Source organism: Mobula birostris, chromosome 13, assembly GCF_030028105.1.
Source record: "Mobula birostris isolate sMobBir1 chromosome 13, sMobBir1.hap1, whole genome shotgun sequence".
Lineage (NCBI taxonomy): Eukaryota > Metazoa > Chordata > Chondrichthyes > Myliobatiformes > Myliobatidae > Mobula > Mobula birostris.
Genome location: NC_092382.1, coordinates 10,068,505 through 10,080,534, shown reverse-complemented (window position 1 = coordinate 10,080,534; position 12,030 = coordinate 10,068,505).

Here is a 12,030-nt window from a genome sequence, read left to right as displayed (position 1 = left end):
TATTGAACTGCTGTGTATATTTTTTTCCCTCTCTATTATTGAACTGCTGCTGCTAAGGTAACAGATTGCAGGGCACATGCCAGTGCTAATTAACCGGATTCTGATTCTGACATTTAATGGAAGTTCTGCGGTGTTTGTACTTGATGCCCCACCGAGCACTTTTCCCGCACCACTTACGAAAATTGCCTAGTCAACAGTAATCTTTATCTGAGTTATTCACTGCTAACTGGTTCATAGATGAAAACCGGAAATAAGCTCTTGTCCCGGTTATCGCAGTGACTAATAAGAATTCCAGAAGCACCTTGCAATCCCAGTTTGGACGGAAGTTTGCAAATTCGATGTTCGTGTTGCGGAGATGAGAATGCCAATCCAGAATGCAGGGTGCAGTTGCTCTCGCATGTTTTGCCTCCACTTGGCCAGAAGGGGACTCCGAGGACCGATAAATCGCGAGATTTGCATGTGACAGAGTGTCGCACCCGGCACGACTATTTCAAAGGCCTGCAAATGGGCAAAGGAAGAGGTGTTTTGACAGTTGTTTCACCATTATCTATCTTTTCCAGCTATAGTTCCCCCGGCCTCACTCCCGTGCCTTGCATAAGCTGAATTTCAAGCGTGACCGTTATCAGGTTTAATCCAATGCGGAGTCGGTTAATAACAGACGAATCTTTTCGGTTATTGGTTAAAATAAGATCAATAAATAACAATAAACAACAGGAATTCTGCAGATGCTGGAAATTCAAGCAACACACATCAAAGTGTCTGGTGAACGCAACAGGCCAGGCAGCATCTGTAGGAAGAGGTGCAGTCGACGTTTCGGGCCGAGACCCTTCGTCAGGACTAACTGAAGGAAGAGTGAGTAAGGGATTTGAAAGTTGGAGGGGGAGGGGGAGATCCAAAATGATAGGAGGGGGAGGGATAGAGCCAAGAGCTGGACAGGTGATAGGCAAAAGGGGATACGAGAGGATCACGGGACAGGAGGTCCGGGAAGAAAGACAAGGGGGGCGGGACCCAGAGGATGGGCAAGAAATATACTCAGAGGGACAGAGGGAGAAAAAGGAGAGTGAAAGAAAGAATGCGTGCATAAAAAAATAAGTAACAGATGGGGTACAAGGGGGAGGTGGGGCCTTAGCGGAAGTTAGAGAAGTCGATGTTCATGCCATCAGGTTGGAGGCTACCCAGACGGAATATAAGGTGTTGTTCCTCCAACCTGAGTGTGGCTTCATCTTTACAGTAGAGGAGGCCGTGGATAGACATGTCAGAATGGGAATGGGATGTGGAATTAAAATGTGTGGCCACTGGAAGATCCTGCTTTCTCTGGCGGACAGAGCGTAGGTGTTCAGCAAAGCGGTCTCCCAGTCTGCGTCGGGTCTCGCCAATATACAAAAGGCCACATCGGGAGTACCGGACGCAGTAATAAATAACAATAATAAATTGTAACATTTACAGAGCAGGTAATGTGCATGTAAACAAATAGGTGCAAGATGATAACGAGGGAGATTGTGTGGCAAAGATTTAATCTGATCGGCCTATGGAAACATTTAGTTGTCTTATCAGAAATGACAGATATTTTTTTTAACTGAACCCGGTGCCAGGGGCTTTCAGGCTTTTGTATCATCGGTCCGAAGGATGGCGGCGGTCAGAATGGTAGGGCAAAGAGAATTAATGGCGTGATTGGCCTTTCATTATGGTGGCTGCTTTACCGCGCTGATGTGGTTCCACAACTCTCCAGTTTTCTGTGTTCAGATGCATCCGGATACGTGTGATATTGAATCTTTCTGTGTGTCCCTATTATGAAACTTTCCATTCAGGAACAGGCTGTTGAGACTCTTCAGCACATTTATGCGTTGTCGAAAGCTGCGACGAGCGTTTCAATCGAAGCTGAAGCGAGCCAAGCGCATTTGTAATAACATATCTCTGTTCTTATACATTGCGCCTCATGAAATTAAAGGAAAACGTTTCCTGATGTGTAACCACAAAGTTTTGTTTTATGCTCTTCGCAATGACCTCGTGACGGTTTTAATCTTGCGCTGATTTAACTGTGGATCCATATGACCATAAGACCATAACATATAGGAGCAGAAGAAGGCCATGCGGCACATCGAATCTGTCCCGCCATGCAATCATGGGCTGATCCAGTTCATACGGTGATCCTCACTCATCTGCCTTCTCCCCTGGCCCTTGATGACTTGACTAATCACACCCAACCACTTGGCAACAAATTCCACAGATTTTCCAGTCTGACGACAGTAACGTCTCTGCATCTCTGTTGTAAATGGACTTCCTTCAATCCTGAAGTCGTGCCCTCTTGTCCAAGGCTCCCCTACCTTGGAGGTTAAACTTTAGGGTATCCTGTACAACCCCCAGACCCTTTTATTGAATTCTCTCCGGAGTTCTCACTCGCTAACTGGTTGCATTGGAAGCGGCAGATCTGCTGATCGTTGTCCTGGACCAGATATTGAGCAGGATTCCGAATACTTACGTGCCAATCGAAATTTTCTTCAGGTCTGAGTGTACACCGATGTTTAACATCCACGCTGTTCCTTTTCGTTGGGTCTGGTATATGGTCTCCATCACCTTTGATGGATCTGTGGCCATTTGTTGCCAAAAAAATCTAAAAAAAAAAATTGCACCACGAAATCACGGCTATGAATCTGGGGACAGTGACAGTGATCAACTGGTTAAGGAACATTTACTGGCATTTTCGTTTTTCGCAGTATTATACAATGATGTTTACTCCATTTATTTGTTTGTCATCTGTATATTAGTTGTCGTTATCTTTCACGATGCCAATGAATTTATTTAATTGCATCCTCACCTCGGTAATCCCATTCCTGGTGGTTCTCCTGACGGATGGATTAACCGTCGGGCACGTTTTAGTCACCAGCAGAGGGCGCAGGAGACTCCGGTGTGTTGACGTGGGGCAGGGTGCCAGAGAGGGTGCCGGAGATGGAGAACCGCAGGAAACCCTTCGTGCAACGTGGTGCGTAAGGACCGTATGAAATGCAAGAGAACACTTACCACAGAAAGCAGAAGGGTCAAAAGAAGGGATGATGTCGCCTTAGCAGAGAAGGTGAAGAAGATTCCTCAACGGTGCGGCAGAAATGTTAAGAGCTGAGGGACTGCAGGAGACTGACCTGGTCCTCTGGGAGATCAGAATGGTAAACCGTGTGTGCAGCCAAAAAGATGCATTTAATGTGCATCTGTATTTACTTGGGAGACACCGAGAGAGTAAGGCAAAACGGCACCAACTCCAAGGACAATACAAATTACAAAGGAGTTGTTTGCTGCCTTGAGGCAAATTAGGGGGATAAATCAGGGATCGTCCTCTGCTGTTTTCATCGATATCAACGATCTGAACCATAATGTGGTTAAATGCATCAGGACATTTACCGATGACGCCAAACTTAGAAGTGCGTTCGACAGCAAGGAATACTACAACGGCTTGCAGCGGAATGTGGACCCGGTGGCAAAATGGCGTCACGGATTAATGGGGTCGTAAAGCAGGCATCTGGCACGTAGGCCGAAGTACTGACCGCAGCGAGATGGGATGTTAAGCTGAAGTTATACAAGACACTGTTGGAGTCTTGAAGGGTTGAGCGCAGCTTTGGCCAGCTACTCACACGGAAAGTGTACGTAAGGTTGAAAGAGGGCAGAGGAAGTTTACAAAGATTTGGCCAGGTCTGGAAAACCTGAGATATGAGGAAAGATTTAATGGATTAAAACTGGTTCTTTAGAATATAGAGGATTGAGAGGAGATTTCATAGTGGTATACAACGTTATGAGGGGTATAGACAGGGTAAATGCAGGCAGGGTTTTCCAATAATGTCGGTAGGAACACAACCGGAGGTGATGGGTGAAGGGTGAAAGCTGAAGAAACAGAGGGGGACATGAGGTGAAACTTCTTCACTCGGTGGGTCGTGAGAACGTGGAACGAGCTACCAGCACCAGTGGCGCATGCGAACTGGATTTCAACGTTTAGGAGATAGTTTAGAAGGTGGGGGTGTGGTAGATACCGCCCCGGTGCAGGTCGATGGGAGCAGGCAGTTTAAATAGCTCGGCCGAAGGGCCTGTTTCTGTGCTATACTTTCCCCTGACACTTTAACTCTGTGACTCTGTGACTCCTTGGTCACTGATTCATAACAGTCCACGGGTTGATTAGACAAAGATCCGAAGTAAATATCAGAAGTTGTATTATTCACTCCTAAATTCGCCAAGTATATTCGCGGATATTTTTGAATAAGTTTTTGAGGTCGTTGAAGCTGCCCCGCCCCCTACACCAAACGCTCCCTCTCGCCAATCTGGGAAGAGGCCGGATTATTGATTGATTCAGACGCTTCGGGTTGTTGTTCTGAGAGACTCGGAGCTCAGGTATGTGCGTTAGCAGCGGCCTGTCCGCCCGCATTCCTCAGAACGGGGAGCGGCCTTTCTGCTGAAATCAAATCCTATCGGTTCGACGATTCACTCTCATTCCGGTGTGAACAACATCGCTTTAACATTGTATTTAACCATTTCTGCTCCAGGGAAGAGTGACCGGATCTTTAACATTGTATTTAACCATTTCTGCTCCAGGGGAGAGTGACCGGATCTTTAACATTGTATTTAACCATTTCTGCTCCAGGGAAGAGTGACCGGATCTTTAACGTGATTCAAAGTAAACTACCTGGGGTCTCGAACACGCAACTTCACCAGTCATAGTTGCTGCCCTGTCTCCAGCGAGTTTCCAGCATTTCATTTTTACTCCAAACTCGCGTCATCTGCAGACTTCTGCTGTTTTTAAATTTAAAAAGCAAATTTTAGAAAAAAATAATTTGTAAGGAAAGATTGAATAGGTTTGAACTTTATTCCTTTGAACTAAGTGGATCGAGCGGAGATATGACAGAAGTAGAAAGAATTATGAGGGGTATAGATCGGGTAAACGCCAGCAGTTGTTTTCCACTGAGGTTGGGTGGAGCTACAACCAGAGGTCATGGGTTAAGGGTTGAAGATGAAAAGTTTAAGGGGAACATGAGGGGAAACTTCTTTACTCAGAGGGTCGTGAGAGTGCGGAACGAGCTGCCGGCTGCACATGTTACACACCAGTTCGATTTCAACCATTAAGAGATAGTTTGGATGGGAGGGGTGCGGAGGGCTTTGGCCCCGGTACAGCTCGAAGGGATTAGGCAGTTTAAGTGGCTCAGCCGAAAGGCCTGTTTTTGTGCTGTACTTTTCCATGTCACCTTGATCTCTGATGCAGAACAGAGACAACGGGTTGATTAAACGAAGATCAGAAATAATTTTCAGAAGTTTAATTTTTCACAGCTTAATTCCCCAATAAAATTCTAACAAGAAGGATATGTTCTGCAGACTTTTCAAGCTGCCCTTTCTCTCTGCCCCACGCGTTGGTCTGTCGTAACCATGGTAACACACTAAATGCTGGAGGAGCTCAACAGGACCGGCAGCATCATGGAACGGAGAAATAAGTCGAGTTTTCGGGCCAAACCCTTCAGTGGAACTGGAAAGGAAGGGTGAATAGCTCAGATCATAGATTGATTTGGAAGATGCGGGTTGTTGTTCTGTGAAACTCGGAGCTCAGGGTCTGTGTGGAAGCATCTGCTGGACCCGAACATTCCTCGGAACAGGGACCGGCCTTTCTGCTGAAATCAAATCCGACCGGTTCGGCAATTCACTGTCATTCAGGTGTGAAATCATTTACTTTTATAATGTATTTAACCATTTCTGCTGCTGGGAAGACCGATAGAACCATTAATGTGCCTTTAATAAATTTACCTGGGGTCTCTAACCTGCAACATTACACGTTACAGAGCTGCGAGTGTTTGCTGCAAGTTTCCAGCATTTCATGTTCCCCTCGGACTCGCATCATCTGCAATTATTCTACAAGTATTTTCAGGATTCCTGCAAATAATCAGTCCGTGACATTCCTGAGCGCAACATTAACTTGGCTGTGTTCCCAGTTACCGTTGCCAGTAGTTTTTAGATGTTTGCTGTAACCGTGAGGGTGAGGGGGAGGGAGAGGCTGGTGGAAAGGAGGAGAGTGAGGTTTGAAGAGTGAGCAGGCGGAGGAGGGGCAGGAGGAGTGTGTGGAAGTTGGAGGGGGGGAGATGAAGTTGCGTCGAGAGCGGGCGGAGTGGGAAAGTGTTAAGGAGATTGGAGACATGGAGAGGGCGAGAGAGAGGGGGAAGGCAGAGAAAGAGGGGGCAGTAAAACAGCTGGAGGGAAAGGGGAGAGAAAGGAAGGGACAGATCGAGGGCGGAGAGAGAGGGAGAGTTTGAGAGGAAGGGTGTGAGGCATCGGGGGAGGGTAAGTGAGAGGGGTAGCGAGCGCGGCTGGGAGAGATGAGAAAGAGTTGGAGAGAGGGTGAGTCACGGGTAAGAAGGATAGGAGAGAGAAAGGTGGAAAAAGGGGAGAAGGGAGAGAGTGGAGGGAGACGGTTCAGCAGAATGGGAGAGACGATGATGGAGAGGGGTGTGAGGAGGGTTGGGTGAGAGAGAGGAAGGGGTGTGCACGAGGAGGCGAGTGGGAGGGGTGAGAGCGAAGTGCAGTGAGCAAGAACAGTGAGTATCCGGGAAGCATAGGAGAGAGGAATGAGTGAGATGGGCGGCAAAGAGAGAGGGGTGTGTAGGGGTACTCTTTGCATTTCGTGATCACAATGCCACCAGATTCAAAGGAAATATGGAAAAGGGTATGTGCGTGGGTTGAGATTAAAATTTGGAAAGGACAATTTTTATGGCATCAGAAATGACCTGGCCACTGTGGAATGGGACGGGCTGTGTTCTGGCAGAGGCGTTCTAATAAGTGAGCGACCTTCAACGGTGAAATTTTGAGCGTGTAATATTTGTATGTGCCTGTCACAATAAAAGGCAAGGATAACTTCTTTAGGGAACCTTTTTTTTAGAGATATTGCATCTCTGGTTACGAGATAAAAGGAGTTCCATAGTAGGTATAGGCAGATAGGCAATTATTGAGTTTACGAAATGCAAGGTAACACTTAGAAATAAATCAAGTGTGCTGAATGAATGCTTTGGGTGAAGACCATTACTAACGGATTATACAGATTAGAATAAAAGGATTGCAATGGACAATATTGGTCCTCTGAAAGATCAGAACAGTAAACCATACATGGAGACAAAGGAGGTGGGGGAGATGACGAGATGGAAGAGATGGATTTTCTGCATCTGTATTTACTCAGGAGACGGATACAGAGTCTGTATAAGTACTGAGGTCCTGGATCCTATGCAGATTGGAGAGGAGGTGTTTGCTTTATTCAAGCAAATTGGGGAGGCTAAATCCCCAGGGCCAGATAAGGTCCTTCGTCAGACTGTGGGAGGCAAGTACAGAAATTGCAGGGGGCCTGGAATAGATATTTAAATCATTAATCCTGAGCAACGGGTGAGGTAGTTCAGGGTTGGAAAATAACTAATGTTATTCCTCTGTTTCAGAAAGGGCCTAAAACTCTGTGAGAGTTTCATAGGAAGGTGAGTCTGATATCAGTAGTGGGAAAGATATTGGGAGCTACTCTAAGAGATAGGATATATGAATATTTGACTGATTATGGATAGTCAGCATGGCTTCGTACGTAGTTGGTCCTGTCTTAGCAATCCTATAGATATTTTTTTTGAAGGTATTATCATGAAAGTTGATGAAGACAAGTCAGTGGTATGGTCTTCATGGACTTTAGAAGGGAATTGCCAAGGTCTCGCATGGGAGGATAGTCAAGAAGGTCCAGTCACTCGGCATTCAATAAACTGGATAAGACATTGTCCTGGTGGGAGAAACCAGAAAGCATCAGTAGATGTTCCCTCTCTGACTGGAGACCTGTGGCTAGTGAAATGTTGCAGAGAACAGTGCTGGCTGGGTTGTTCTTTGTCATCGAAAGAAGCAATCTACATGACAATGTAGTTAACTGGATCAGCAGATTTGCAGATAACGCCAAGATTGGGGGTGTAGTGGACAGCGAGGAAGGTTATCATAACTTACAGCGGGAATCGGACCAGCTGCAAAAAAAGGCTAAAAAACCCCAAACGTAATTTAACGCAGACAAGTGCGAGGTGTTGCACTTTGGTAGGAACAGCCAGGGTAGGACTGAAACAGTGTATGATAGGGTACTGAGGAGTGTGGAAGAACAAAGGGATCTGGGGTCACAGTTCCATAATTCACAGAATGTAGCGTGGCAGGTAGATAGAGTTGTAAAGAAAACATTTTCAAACATTCGCCTTCATAAGTCTATGTATTGAGGACTGTAGATGGGGTGTGATGTTGAATTTGTGTAAGACTTTGGAGTACAGTGTGAAGGATTGGTCACCTACCTGCAGTAAAGATGTGAATAAGGTTGTAGGAGTACTGGGAAATTTTACCAGGATGTTGCCGGGTCTGGATGACCAGAGTCATAAGGACAGATGTAATAGGTTGGTAGATTGAGAGGAGATTTGATCGAGGTATACAAAATTATGAAGCATATCGGTAGGGTAAGTGTAAGCAAGCTTTTTTTTCCGCTTAGGGTGAGTGGGACTGCAACCAGAGGGCATGGGGGAAGGGTGAAAGATGAAAAGTTTAAGAGGAACATGAGCGGAAACATCTTCACTCAGAGGGTCGTGGAATGAGCGGCCAACAAAAGTAGTGCATGTGAAGACGATATCACTGTTTAACTGGTCGTTTGGATGGTAGGGGTATGGCGGGCTATGTCTCCGGCGCTGGGTCGATAGGATTAATCATTTGGATAGTCAGTGTATAGTGGGCTTTGGCCCTGGCGCAGGCTGACGAGATCAGGCAGTTTAAATTCCTTGGCCGAAGGGCCTGTTTCTGTGCTCTATTTTTCTATGACTCTGTGACTCCTTGGTCTCCGATGCAAAATACAGACAACGGGCTGATTAAATAATGGTCCAAAATAAATATCAGAAGTTGAATTATTCACACCTAATTCCCCCCCAAAAATATTCCAACAACATAGATGAGTTTTGAAGTAGCTTCACACTACCTTGCCCACCGCCCCACACGCTCCCACTCGCCGATCTTTCGTAACCATGGTAACGCAAGATGCTAGAGGAACTCAGCAGGTCCGGCAGCATCTATGGATCTCAACAATAAATCGATGTTTCGGGCCAAGGCCCCTCAGTGGAATTGGAAAGGAATGAGGAAGAGGCCAGATCATTGAGTTGGAAGATGCGGGTTGTTTTTCTGTTTGACTCTGAGCTCAGGATCTCTATGTAAGCAGCTTCCTCTCCGTGCACATTCCTCAGAACAGGGAGCGGCCTTTCTGCTGAAATCAAATCGGACCAGATTGACAATTCACCCTCATGTGGGTGTGAAAAATGTCACTTCAATATTGTATTTACCCATTTCTGCTGCAGGACAATGCGATTAAAAACTTGAACTGCTACTGTTTTAATAAGTATTTTTCACGATGCCTTTAAACAAATCAGCCCGTGGCATTCCCAACTACGACATTCCAGAATAAGAAATTTATCAAATATCTGGAACCTGCACTATTCCCAGTCACAGTTGCCAGTAAACTTTTAAATGATGTGGATGTACAGGTGAGAGTGAGGGGAAGGAGCACAGAGATGTGGATGGTCAGGGGTGAGCAGGGGGAGGGGAAGGCCCGGGTGTGGGTGTTGAAGTTGGAGAGGGGAAAGTTGCAGATCAGTTTCACTATTTGGGGCAGGTAGAGGGAGAGAGAAGGGGAAGCGAGAGAGAAAGAGCTAGGGAGAGGTGAGGAGAGGGATAGAAGGAGTAGAGAGTGAGAGGTGAGGAGAGGGAGGGAGAGGAGTAGAGAGTGAGAGGGCAGGAGGGGGAGATAGCAGAGGACAGAGAAGGGACAGAAGGTGAGTTAGAGGAGGAGATTGTGAGAGAAAGGGAGTGAATGATGGTGAGAGGGTGAGTGAGAGAGGTAGACAGTGTGGGAGTGGAATAGGAGAGAGAGAGAAGTGGAGTTAAAGGGGGAGAGGGGAGGGAGTAAGGAGTGGCGAGAGTGCGGAATCAAAAGGTTAAGTACGATATGATAATGTGCTGATGGTGATATGACTAATATTTCAATACAATAATTATTGGTGGACAGGCAGATGAGTTACTGTCGCCATTGGACTTGTTTACAGGACGGCAGGACTGGTAGATCGGTATTCCGCGGGTCCGTTGAATTAGACGCAACAGAATGGGAGGGATTAAAGGGGGCTTGAGGCGTTTCTATCAGGGAAAATATCACGTCATTACTCAGTCAGGACGGCCTGGAGAACTCGTCCACATAGAAAATAGAACAGAACAGCACAGGAACAGACCATGTGGCCCGCAATGCAGTGCCAAAGCACCTAAGAAGCAAATCAAAGCACCCAATCACTAATCTCTCAACCTACACCATGTCCATATCCCCCAATCTTCCTTACATCAATGTGCCTATCCAGAAGTCTGTTAAAAACCTCTGATGTCTTTGCCTCTACCTCCATACCAAGCAGCACATTCTCTGAATAAAGAATCTTACCCCTCACATCTTCCATGAAGCTACCCCCTCCTGCCTTCAATGCATGCCCTCTGGTATGAGACATTTCAATCCAGGGAAATTGATAACCCATGTAAACTCTACTTAAGTCACTCATAATATTTTAAACCTCCATCAGATCTCTCCTCAACTTTGAGTTCCAGTGAACAGCCCATTTATCCAGCTTCTCGTGATAGCTCATCCCTCTCTACAGGGCAGCATCCTTGTAAACCTCTTATGCACCCTCTCCAAAGCCTCGACATCCTTTCTCTAGTGGAGTGATCAGAAATGTACCAGTTCTCCAGATGTGGCCTTACTAGAGTTTTGTAAAGTTGCAGTATAATCTCCTAACTTTTGAGCTCAGTGCCTCGACGAATTTAGACAAACATCCCATGAGCCTTCTTAACCACCTTATCGACCTGTGTAGCCACTTTCAAGGAGCTATGAATTTGGATCACAGATCTCTCTGCTCAGCAATTCTGTTAAGGATCTTGCTATTAATAGTGTACTGTCTCCTTGCATTTTGCCTTACCGAAGTGCAACACCTCATATTTATCTAGGTTAAATTCCATATGCTACTTCTCAGCCCACATCTGTAACTGTTCTATATCACGTTGTATTTGTTGCCAGTCTTCTACGCGATCGACAATTCCACCTGTCTTAGTATGATCCACAGATGTACTAACTGACTCCTCTGCATTTTCATGCAGATCATTTATAAACAACACAAACAGCAGAGTTTCCGGCGCAGATGTCTGCGGAGCTCCACTAATTTCAGACCACCAGTTCGAATAAGTCTCTTCAGCCGCAACCACCTGCCATCAATGCACAAGCTAGTTCTGAATTCAAACAGCGAATTCGCTGCAGAACCCGTGCATCCTTCTCTTCTGGATGAGCTTCCCATGGCAGACTTTGTCAAATGGCTTGCTAAAGTCCATGTAAACAGCATCCAGTGCCTTACCCTCATCAATCACTCTTGTCATCTTGTCAAAAAATCTCAATCAATTTGGTAAGACACGACCTACCCCCATATATAGCCAAGCTGGTCTCCCTAATCAGGCCGTGTTTTCCAAATTCTCAGAAGTCCCATCCCAAATAATCTGTTTCAGCAACTTCGCTCCATCTGACGTGAGACCCACCGGTCCATAGTTTCCAGGATTTTCCATTGTTCCCTTCATAAAGAGCGTTGCAAAATCAGCGCCTTGCCGGCCCCCCAGAACCTCGCAGAGGACAGAACATTACTGGTCAAGGGCCCAGCAATCTCATCTCTTGCCCCCTTCAATAAACTGGAGTAAACCCCATAAGGCTCTGGGGACACATTTAACTATCAAAGGTTACGGGGAACAGGCCAGGGAGTGGGGTTGAGGAGGGGTAACAAAGGATCTGTCATGGTTAAATGGCGGGCAGACTCGATGGGCCAAATTCGATAATTCTACTCTTATGTCTTCTGGTCTGATAGTCTTAATACTACTCACTAGGAGCCCAACACCTCCTCCTCCTTGACTTCGAAACGCCCTAACGCTCCATATCTTCTTTCTTCATAAATATTGAAACAGGATATTCAT